We start from the raw sequence: 11718 nt of genomic DNA, 5'->3' as shown, positions 1-11718 counted from the left end.
GACAAGTATTTTCCGGACGGAGGGAGTAGTTGCGTTGGAGACGTATCAACAGGCCTCATCGATTGTCATAGTCCAATGAATCGGCATGGGTGGCGCCAACTCATCATCGGCCTTGTCCTTCATTTGGACATCGTCGGCCTCCGACTGCCTGCCAGCCCACCATCGGCAGCAATGGTGGTCATCTTCTTCTTCTTCTCCGACGTGAGCCCGTCCTAGAAATTTTTTGGAGCGTTAAGCGATCATGATGGAAATGGTGCGGAGATAAAAACGGACAGAAGCAGGATGAGTGTCGGCTATGATCGGGGCTGGAGTTTCTATTGCGGGGAGAATGACAGTGGTGGCGACATATAGATGAATGGATGGTGCCGAAGTAGGTTCCTCAGCAACCGCGTGCCATTAATGTGGGCGGTATAGGAACGGGCGGGTGGTTGTGGTGTCGTTTGAACGCGGGGGCATGAGCATGCATCGGGAAGAGGCGTGGATACACTCTCTCGGTCGGTGCGCCGCTACAATGACGACGACAATAAAAGGTCGCGTCCGTTTTGGCCGGGCATGAAGGCGACCATTGACGCTCTCAAACGGCGCTGACTGTTTCGGTCAAAAAGCACGCACGGGCGAGGGAGGAGTTTTGGTGGGCGAGGATGGTTAGAAGCGGACGCGACAACTGTCCTCGCATCCACAAAGTCTTCATTGTTTGTCTCTGATTTACGAAAAAAAACATGTCCGAACTTCTTGACTGATTGACGTAGATCCACGTAGGGTAAATATTACGGTACGAACGATGTAGTCTGAACATATGTGGAAGGTTTGAGGGTCGGCATTGATATGTCGTGAACCCACCAAAACCTAAAACCCTTGCTCCTCCTTGCTGACTTGCTTCCAGGAATCACGTCTCTCTTTTCAGTTAAGAGCTTATAAATTATTTAGACGTATAGTAGAGGTTTAACAGAAAATATAACTAAAAGCTAACGCCCACACGTATAGACGTTTGCAATTTGCTCACATGCCTTCATTATCACTCATTTTGCCACGTCAAAACAAATAACATCAATGGATTTTTTTCGTTTTGGCTTAAAAATATTTTATCTTTTAATTATAAAATTCAATTAAAAATTTATTTTCACCATTAAATCCGTCTCGACGAGATCTTCAAACTAGATCTCATATTGATATGTTTCAATAAAAAAAATTAGGGAAGCAATTGTCATGATGTTACACTGTGATTATCATAGTGTTTACACTAAAAATTATCATGACATGTTTTATCTATTTTTTCTTCTAGATTTAAAGCTACGGGTTTATTTTTCAACTACTTTTTATGATAATTTTTATTAATTGTTCATGGCAATTTTGTAATTAACCACGACAAATTTAATGCGTGGATCATGACAATTCTTTACTAATCCATCAAAATTTACTTTTTTAAGATAGAAGAAAAAAATACCCAAAACATATCCTGCCAACTTCAATATAAACACCGTGACAATTCATGTACAATAAACATGACCACTTTAACCCAAATAAAAAGTCATCGGAACATATTGATACGAGATCTAGTTTCGAAGATCTCGTTGCGATCGATTTAACGATGAAAATGGATATCAATTTTTTTATTTAAGAGATAAAATATTTTAAATACTGAAAATTAAAAAAGATCTTTACATTAATGCATACGATGACGTGATGCAATCTATGTATAACAAGCGTGTGGGCTGATGTTACCTGAGAGTTATCGTGACCCAATATATAACATGCGTTGACCAACGACATGCTAGGTCCACCAGTGCTACCATGGCCAGTTGGTTTTCTGCCGAACTTGTTGGGCACCGATCAGCTGGCTCGTATCGCAAAACAGGCTTATGATTCTCTGCGGCCAGAGGTCATGCCCAGTCGAGACTCGGCTACTAGGCGTCGGCGGAGCTATACATATCGGTGCCGACATCCGGCGCCGACGGGACACCACCGTCCGCCGGGAGAGGGATAGCCCGCCGGGAGCCACACGTACAACGTGCTCGCGCTGCGCTATCTGGAACGGCATGAAGTAGTAGATTACCACTGACTGACTGACAGACAGCCGGCTTGTGACGACTGTCCCGTCCCCGAACGAACACGAGCGGAGGACACTGTCGCACGCCTGCGCTCTGCAGCCGCACCGATGGCATACATGATCCCCCGCCCTGCCAAGCTCCCTTGACCCCTTGCGCCCGACGCCTGCAGCCCAGCCCAGCCCTGGCCCTGGCCCTGGCCCGACGATAAAAGCAATCACGATGGCAGGTACCAGTATAGAGTACTAAGCCATGCTTACCACGCTCGTGCCTCTTGTTTCCGAATTCCGATCAAGGATTAGTGTTACAACATTCAAAAATAGGATTAGTATTACCGCTACTAGTTAGCGATAACCAGGGACGATTCTAGGGGAACAAATTGATTTTTCTACTAGAACAATGGTTGTTGTAGCTATTTTTTTTTTCATATGAACTTTGTTGCCTTCTTCATAAACAAACTTGTCCCCTATGCTTGCATGTTGACTTGGCGATAACAAGTGGGTTTGCTCCCAAAGCAAAGCAGGGCAGGCAAAATAAACAAGGGGCACGGGCGCACTGCGAGAGCCTGAGAGCAGCAGCCGATCGAGGAGGTTGTCTGTCTGTCCGTCACCCTTCCTTGGCCGGGCCGGCCGGCCAACGTTCGGCTGCGGCTGCTCTGCGCGGTAATCATGGCGAGTGGGGCGTCGGGGCCCGCAGTCGCTGTCCCGCGCCCAAGAAGAGGACGTTGGCTTTTTCTCTTCTCGCTCACCTTCAGGTCTCAGGGTCGTCAGCTTTATTTATGTGTCGCCAGGAAACACGCACAGCACTGCCTCGGCGCTTTGACTATGCAGGCCCTCGGACGGACCCACACGAAGCCCATCCATGCCTACTCTTCTACAGACTAGAGCTCGTACTGTACTACTATACTCTTAGGTCCAGTGCACGGCGAGCTGCTACAGTACTCGCGACAAAGAGTGCCATGGCCTCGCGGCTAGACTTGTGAGGAAATTAAATCCTGCACCAGCAGACGTCCATGGAACTCTCACTGATGATCAGTCGCAAACAAAGAAGTCAAAGTGTCGAGCGTGCATGCAAATGCAGGTATGCAGCGGTGGTGGTGGTGTGTGAAAGTGAGAAATGAAACGAGGCGTTGTGTTTGTGTGCCTGCGCCCTGCTTTGCGTAGCGACACCTAACCTAAGCGGGGGCATATGCGCAGGGGACGAAAGAAAGGATCCATGCTCCGTCTCTTTGTCACCTCGGAGAAAAGGAGGAGCAAAGAATAAGGGGAAATTACACCATAAAACTCCAGGCCTAGACCCATCACATATCCACGCATCGGCTTATTTTAACTCGGCCCTTTATTGGACCGTCGGAAAGCAACAACGAAACGCAAGGACGGGCTGTTTGCTGCATGAAGAAGTTCAGTCGTGGAGAGGGACATGCGCATGCATGATGCATGCATTCGCCTGAAGAAGTTCGGTTCAGACACCCATGCCGCACCAGAGCTGCGTTCATCGTACGTGGCTGACGGATCGACGCAGATGCTTCAGTGGCAACGGAGTGGGATTTGTTTTGAGAGGCACAGCAGTACGATTCTGGTTGGTCGTTTGTAGCATGTGTCGGGATGTGACGCTGTGAATCGTCAAGTGACGAATGATGGTCACGATGATGATCTCGCTGAATTGATTCTCATCGTGCGTGAGCAGGCATGCTGCCAAGATTAGCGTAGCTAGGCGCCGACGATATAATAGTTTTCGTGGTGCTAAGATCACTTCTAGGAGACCCCTGAAGGAACGATCAGTAAAATTTGGAGCAATTTTATAAGACCATTTCGTGCGTTAAAGACCAGACCTTATACATGAAAACGTAAAATGAAATAAAAACTTCTGCCAGTGAAACTACATCATTGTTTTTTATCAAACTTTTTTTTGGAATAGGAGGTTAAACCCCGGCCTCTGCATCAATCGATGCATTGCCGTCATCTTTATTAATTATTTCACAAAGGTCTAACAAAAGTATACATCAATTCACCCAAAGCCACCACTCACACTTACAAACTCGACATATCTAAGACCGGTGTTGTCGCCAATTCATCCACATAACGTATCGGGAACAACAGCCGGTGCAGCACACCTAAAACGCACACCTCACGCACACGTTTTACAAGCCGCCATCATAATCGAACCACTAACCCATCTTCAGGAAAGAGATCCACATCATCCTTGCCAGTCCAAACATCCGTCGACGCCACCACGGCGCCCAACGGCGCCACCACCCTGCGCTCATCCGTCCAGATGCGAAGACTCCGGAAGATCTGTCGTGCGTAGCACCTGCCAACCAGGCATGACTCGGTGTAGCACCTGACGTCCAGGCATGACTTGACAACTCCACCAAAATTCCGTGCAAGACGAAGCCACTCCACCTCCTGCCTTAGTCTGCGAGCGCTGCTTCATAAACGATGCTCCCAAGAGAGAAACGACACCGCAGTACCGCCATCGTCCGTTCTGGAAGACCAGATCATAGGGTTTTCCCCAAAGCAGTGCCCACCACCAGCAACCGTTCAGGACCAACATAGTGCCCACCACCAGCAACCGTTCAGGACCCACATAGTGCCCACCACCACTCAGCCTTCAAGGTGATGCCTTCAGGAAGGTCACGACGTCAAGGACGCCGCCGCCGCCCATCGGAGTTAGGGTTTTCACCCGAGAGGCAAGTAAGGGGAGCAGAGGAGCAGATGTATACCGACGTCTCCAAAAAAAAACGGCGCCCTTGAGCGTCGTCGGCGGCGGCGCGACCGGCCTGGGCCAACCAAGCGGTTTCCCTCAATCCGAATCTCCTCCACCAGCTTCACCCGCAGGTAGGGCCCCGGCAACCACGCCGACACCGCCAAGAATCTGCAGGAAAGAGGCCCACAGATCAGGGCCGGAGGACAATGGCCAGATCTGGCACCGCCACCCGCCATAGCAGCCACGCGACGGCTGACCAACGAGGGTTGTCCCACGGCCGGCCACACGAGGCACGCTGGACACCTGGAGAGTTCCGCCGCTCACCACACGACCTAGAGGTGCGCCCGCGACGACGCACCGCTGCCCGCACCGCCACCTGCGCCCCCATGGGACAACCCCCAACCGCCGAAGGGGAGCCAACGGGGCGTGCCACCCTCGTCCCCGCCTTTGGCAGACGGGCGTGGCCGCAACCGCCAGCACCGGCGGCGGCAGCGGCCGAGGGAGGGAGGAGATCAGCCGCCCGTGTTTTTCATCAAACTACATCATGATTCTTCATCAAATTACATCATTCTTCATCAGCAACCTACATGAGTTCTTCATCCTACTAGGTAGAGGGAGGGGGGTTGCGGGCCGTGTAGCGTACCCGAACCTAGGCTACCAAAAATGATGGGTGCGGCGGCGACGACGTGGCAGAGGAGTCGGAGGAGCTCAGTCCTCGTCAGATTCAAAGTCGATCTAAATCTTGTCCTGTTCGGCCTTCATGACGCGTAGGTTCGCCTCCTTGGACGCGCTCGCCTGCGACGTTGTGACCCCTTGCTCGAGGAAGATATGCTCCATCTCGAGCTCGCGGTGGTTGCGTGCGGCGACCTCCTCCGCTTCCCTCACTGAATGCTCCATGATGGGGCGCATGAGGTGATCCTCCTGCCCCGGAGGGAGGTAGTCCTCGGGGCCGATGACCCCTCCACTCGGCGGGACGGCGTCGTTCTCGAGCTTGACGGCGAGCGGCCCAAGCCCCTCCAGCCTTCTCTTCACCGAAGTGATGGTCTGCGAGGACGAGGCGCGCGTGGACGAACAACTACGAGCAGAGGAGCCAGAGGAGCCGAGGCGTTGGCCCGCGAGCTCGCGCTCGTACTCCTCGAGCTCGCAGCGTTCGGAAGCTGGCGGCGGGCCGGCGGCCGTAGTTCAACCACCTCCGTGATCCTCGCTTACGTGCGGCGTCGGAGGCGCGACGGCCGTGGTGCTCGGCGTCATCCCCTCCATTTCCGTGGATGTCCATGGTCGGGACGACCCGCTATGGATTTTTTTGTCTAGCCGGTGGCGAGAAATTAGGGCGGAGTGGGAGATGAATCGCGGCGTAGGATAGGGTTTGACCCGTATCCGAGCGATGAAATCGCATATATGCCGGTTGGGGAATTCTTTTACCAAGCCGCGGTAAAAAAAATACGGGCCGGATGCGCAATACGGGGTCTGTTCTGGCCACTAAAACGGGTTGAACCCGTATACTCGTCGGAATTTTGCGGGTGCGGCCCTTTTACGGGGTCTGCTAGAGATGCTCGATCTAAGGCTGGTCGTAATGGAGAGTATCATATACTAGTATCATACATATGATATTAATGTATGATACTATATCCGTAATGCATAATATCATAGGTTTGTTCATATACCGTCATGCATGACACATATTAACACAATATTTAATATGATATGGTATCATGATATGATACTCAACCCTCTCTTTCTTTATTTAATTATATGTCACCTCATCAAACATACCTAGTTGACATGCATGATACTACCTATGATACTTCCATTACGACCAGCCTAAGGAGTACTCCTACCTAGTAATCTAGCCGGGTCACCCGTTCACCATCATAAAGCAAAAAAGCTCATCAACCTTTTTGCGCTTGTACAAGGACCTCAACATATGCACTGTTCGTTAGAGCATCTATATCCGGACGCCTCATATCCGTCTCAAACGTCCGGACAGGCCGCCCGGTCACTCATTGACCACAAATATCGATCCAGCCGCCCCCCTCAAACGGGTCTCAAACGTCCCGGTTGACCGACATCCCTCATATCGAACCCAAATATGTGGCGGATATGAAGGAGCCGGACCCGCCCGAGACACCCGCCATGTCAGCCTGACGACGGGGCCCTGCACGGACTCGTCCAATAATTCGATGGTCCGACGGACGCCTCGATCGTCGCTGTAGCCTTCATATTTAAAGGCTGGAGAGGTCACCGGCCATGGAGCTCGCTCTATAAACCAACCTCTAGCGTTAGAGGAAAGTTTCTGGTTTTCAGCTTCTTCGTCTTCGCCATGGTCTGGTTTGAAGCGTGCGCCACCTATGCATGCATCTTTGTGTCCCTAGTTGGGCGACATGACTCGCAATTATTGTCGGTGTCAAAACCATTAATGGCATTAGCCCTGTTTGGATACTCTAACTCGGTTATAGGTTAGAGTTAGATTAACCCTGGACTAACCCTGAACTAACTCTAACCAAAAACCATTAATGGCATTGGCCCTGTTTGGATACTCTAACTCGGTTATAGGTTAGAGTTAGATTAACCCTGGACTAACCCTGAACTAACTCTAACCAAAGAGGTGTTTGGATGGTAGGGTTAGATTGTCAATAAATGTACTTTTTTCAATCGTTTGGCTCCTTTAACGAGGATTTGGGATATCAGAGGTAGATGGAAAAGTAATTTTTTGTACCTTACCTAACTCTAACCCAAATAAGCACCTTTTGGGTGGGTTAGTTTTTTTGGGTAGGTTAGATGCATCTAACTAACTCTAACCCTTCGGTTTAGATGTTTTGGGGTTAGTTCGGTCCAATCTAACCAACTCTAACTCTAACCCATGGACCAAACAAGGCCATTAAGGGTATCCACCATTATTGCTGATTTTCAAGGCGTATGTTCGGATGACCATGCAACTTCATCCGCGAGCATAAAAAGCCCGACGGCAAGATGTCCCCATTGCCAAAGCCCTAACCGCAACCCTCCCATACCCTTCTAGCTGCTTCCTCCCATCTCATTTCCTCCCCTTTTAGTGACAATGTCGCCACACATGAAAGTAGCCCGACTGGCTTAATGCTGTCAGAGCAGAAGGTTCTATCGCAGATGCGGCACAACTGCACGCAGGGTGAACTCTCCTCGTAGCACATTGGCCACGACAGCCATCGGCTCCTCCCACGGTGACAACATAACCGACAGGTGCGACAGACCCAATGCACCCTATGGCACTGAAGACACCTGTAGGGAAGCCAAGCCAGGCTCCTTATCCGGGTGAAGTAGGAGGTGGAGGATGCCATCCCCATCATCCCGGTGAAGGATGCCATCCTCATCGAGACCCTATCCATGTTGTGCCTGATCTGACTGCTCTGCAAGCTAGAAACAAGGCGTAGATCACCCATGAGCACGCCCCCACTCACCAACTAGCAGGGCTAGCGACAACTCGTTACTATCGCTTGTGAGTCTGACCCCTACTCCTGGATGAAGGGTATCTCGTTCGCAGAGGATGAGGGGAAGGACGGCGGCTCTAACACCGACGTGATGGGTGACGACGAGGGCGACAATTAGATGTCGTCGGCTTAGATTGGAATGTGACGAATTTTTACCACTATTGTAGTTTTGTTATAGTTTCTATTAATCTATCATGTTGAAATTTGCGTTTGATATGTTTAACTTTAGCTTAAATTTCCCCTGCATTTTTAAAGAAAATGATAAAAATAAAATCAAGTAAGTGAAAAGAATGAAGGGTCACAGGTACTACAACGAATCTGCTAGAGTTGCTTCAAATAGCACAGAATTATTACTCATGTTTCTTGTTTGGTTGTATCGCGCGAGACTCTGTGTAGCTCGCTTAATCGTTTATCGATGCACACCAACTCTTTTTTACTCCTGAAGAGGTATTTTTATATTAATACCAATACGTGCAATTTTTTTTACAAAGGAAGAACAGAGAATAAGAGGATAAACTGTCCCATGCCAGTTTTGGGAAACATCATGATTAATAAGGCTCAATCTGCAGCAAGACAACATACGAGCACTTGACAAACCACTGTCATATTAATCATCATCAGTTACGGAAGTGTGTGATAATTAGTCAGCAGAGTACAAACTATCGGTTCACACAAATATACGCGGGTTGCACTTGACAAACCACTGTCATAGTCAAACTTACAGTTCGGAAGAGAAGAGATGATCCTTAATAATATCTTCTAAAAGCACTGTCATAGTCATACTTAGAACTCGGAAGAAGGGACCATGTGACAGTAACCTCCAACTCACAGGAACCAATCTTGATGTTCTCCTTAGTTTTACCAACTTTCTTGGGAGTGAAAGTTTTACGAACTCTCCTCACATCTTTCTCATCACCACCACGCAGTGCCTTCGCCGAAAACAAGAGCTTACCTTCGGGCTGCAGAAGCTCGACGCAGATCACACGGCGTGCAAGCTCGATCCTTCCACTACCATCAACCGGCAACCTATCGCCTTCAAAAGCAAGCAACGGGATCTCCATGTCTTCGAGACTAGCTGTGCTGGCAGTGAATAAACCCCTGCAGCCAGGCCATAACCCATGCTTTCGGACTCTGACGCTGATCGCGGCTTCCACACAGTAGTACATTCGAACGTATGTCAACTCCAGTGTGCTAAGCTTGCCGGGCACGGCACGAAAAGATGGGCTGCTGGGCATAGACCTGACTACTAAATAGCTCAAGTCTCTATCCTCGGATTCAGCTTCAGATCAACCTCAATGTAGGTGGGATGTACATCCACCACAACTCCTCGGGTAGGACCTGTCAGCGTAAGAAACCTATCCTGCGTGTGAAATAATAGTAGTGCTTCAGTCCCTTCATAGGAAAAAGTTGTAGGAAAATTCCTCTTAAGTCACGATAATTGATACGACGAGGACCATCATCAATAGCCGAATATACCCAAACCAAGGAGTGCCAATCTATACATGAACCACTTTTTAACTGGCAGTTGTTCCTAAACTTAATTAGAAACTTACTGCAGGCAGCTATGGCAAAACTAACTTATGATGAGCAAAATTAGCCAGGAGGCATGACCGCATGAGCCAATAATTTGTGTTGGTTGAGCAAGATTGTTCAGATCATCACAACCACAAAGACTGATGGGAGTAATCTAAGTTAACAATTACCTAATGCTAAAGAAGACGTAACATTGTGTAGCATAGTGAAAGCAAAAAACGAAAACATATATTACATATCTTGAACCTCCAGACCAACCAGACAGTGCACTATTATTATCATGCCTGAAGTTAGCTGAAGAACATACTAAGACTAAATAGCTAGACCATGATGCGATAGTTGGTTTGGCATTTGTTGCATATATTAAATTTAGCTACTCCTGTCATCATGTTAAATTTAGATGAAAAAAGAGACCAATGGAGTAGCAATGAGCAAACCTTCTTGGTAAGGGTTTGGCAGTTATCCCTTTCGCGGTGGAAGGCCATGATGCGATTGTGATCCAGCACATCCCGCACGGCGATGGATCCAAAGACATGGAGCGGCCACTTGAGGGGCTTTCTTATCCCTCCGACTTTGATCGAGAAGATCTGGAGCATCTCCTGCATTCGGGCGTAGCGGTTGTTTGGGTGACGAAGGTCGGTGAAGCACGAAGCGGGGATAGATGCTTCATGACAGACATATAGCACAGTTTGTGATGATATGGAGATATGCTAGTACTTGTGGAGGTGTCAATGTCGTATGCTAGTAAAAGGAGGCAGCAAAATACTCGTGGAGGACGCTTACTGATCTGGTCGAAGGGGCCGTAGAGTCGGGCGAAGAGCCAGTCCCAATCTTCGCGGTGACCGCGGGCCGCGTAGGCGTTTGGATCGGTGCAGGCTTCCTCAGGTATTTCCCCTTGCTTCTCTCTCGCTCTCACCATCAAGTCGTGCGTCGACCGATGGCCTCTCCTGTTCTTCTTGGATCCGCTGTTGGCCGCCTCCGCCGCCGCCTCGTCGGCCAGCCCACCCAATCCCATCATCATCGCCATCGCCTCCTCCTCGGCCGCTTCCTCGGCGGCTCGATCAGATTCAGAGGGAGCTGCTGGTTCTTCGGACATGACAGGCTCGTCATCAACACCGTCATCAGCATCATAATCCACCGCCGGCATCCCCACCTCAGGCGCAATCGACGACTCCATGTCTACATGGATTCGTTGTTGCCGCCGCCGCCGCCGCAGCCTTGCCTTTCTGCAAGGCATGATGCCCTCGATTTCTCCTTCTCTTAGTATTTCCCAAACTCTCAACTCACGGTAATGGTACAGCTTATACGATCCAGCGATTACAATCAGCTATTGCTGCTGCTTATACAGCTGCAGGTGCAAAACCACAACTGAGTCTGACACGGACATGGACACGGCGATTACAACAACTTATACGATCCGGCCTCGACGCCACCGTCTGTATGAACCAGGCTGACGAGACGTGGAGTCGTAGCACCCAGGGTCTTTTTTTTTTTTTTTTTTTTCTGAAACGGAGATAAAAGCTTTGCCTTATCCATTAATTAAGAAAGAATAGAGTTTGTTACAAACAATCCGATTACATGGCATGCCATTTACTCCCGCAATATTACGGACCCTAGTTTTTTGGCACCGGCGGTGGTCCAGAAATTGGCCTCCATAGCGATGGAGGCGAGCAAAATAGTTGGTGACGCGCTCTTATGCTTGAAGACCCTTGCATTTCGCTCGTTCCAGATAGTCCGTGGGACAAGCATGGTGAGGGATGCCTTTGCTTGCCTGAATGGGGGTAGCGCTATCGCAAATACTTGCCCCCAAGCATCAACCAACTGAAGCAAGGGCCAAACGTTCATGTCAAGCCCGAGAGTGTGATATCTGTCAATGACCATGGACCATAACCTTCTAGTATAGCTACACTTGTAGAATAGGTGTGTTTCACATTCTTGCACTCTCTTGCAAAGAGGGCAAAGATCATAGT

General features: G+C 49.4%; 1 pseudogene; it reads right to left on the bottom strand.

The window, feature by feature from the left end:
* Positions 1-8866: 8866 nt before the first annotated feature.
* LOC123400141 lies at positions 8867-11042 on the bottom strand (annotated as a pseudogene).
* Positions 11043-11718: the final 676 nt, after the last annotated feature.

This window comes from Hordeum vulgare, chromosome 5H (assembly GCF_904849725.1).
Source record: "Hordeum vulgare subsp. vulgare chromosome 5H, MorexV3_pseudomolecules_assembly, whole genome shotgun sequence".
NCBI lineage: Eukaryota > Viridiplantae > Streptophyta > Magnoliopsida > Poales > Poaceae > Hordeum > Hordeum vulgare.
Note: the sequence above shows the minus strand (reverse complement) of the source record. Positions and strands in the feature narration are given on the sequence as shown.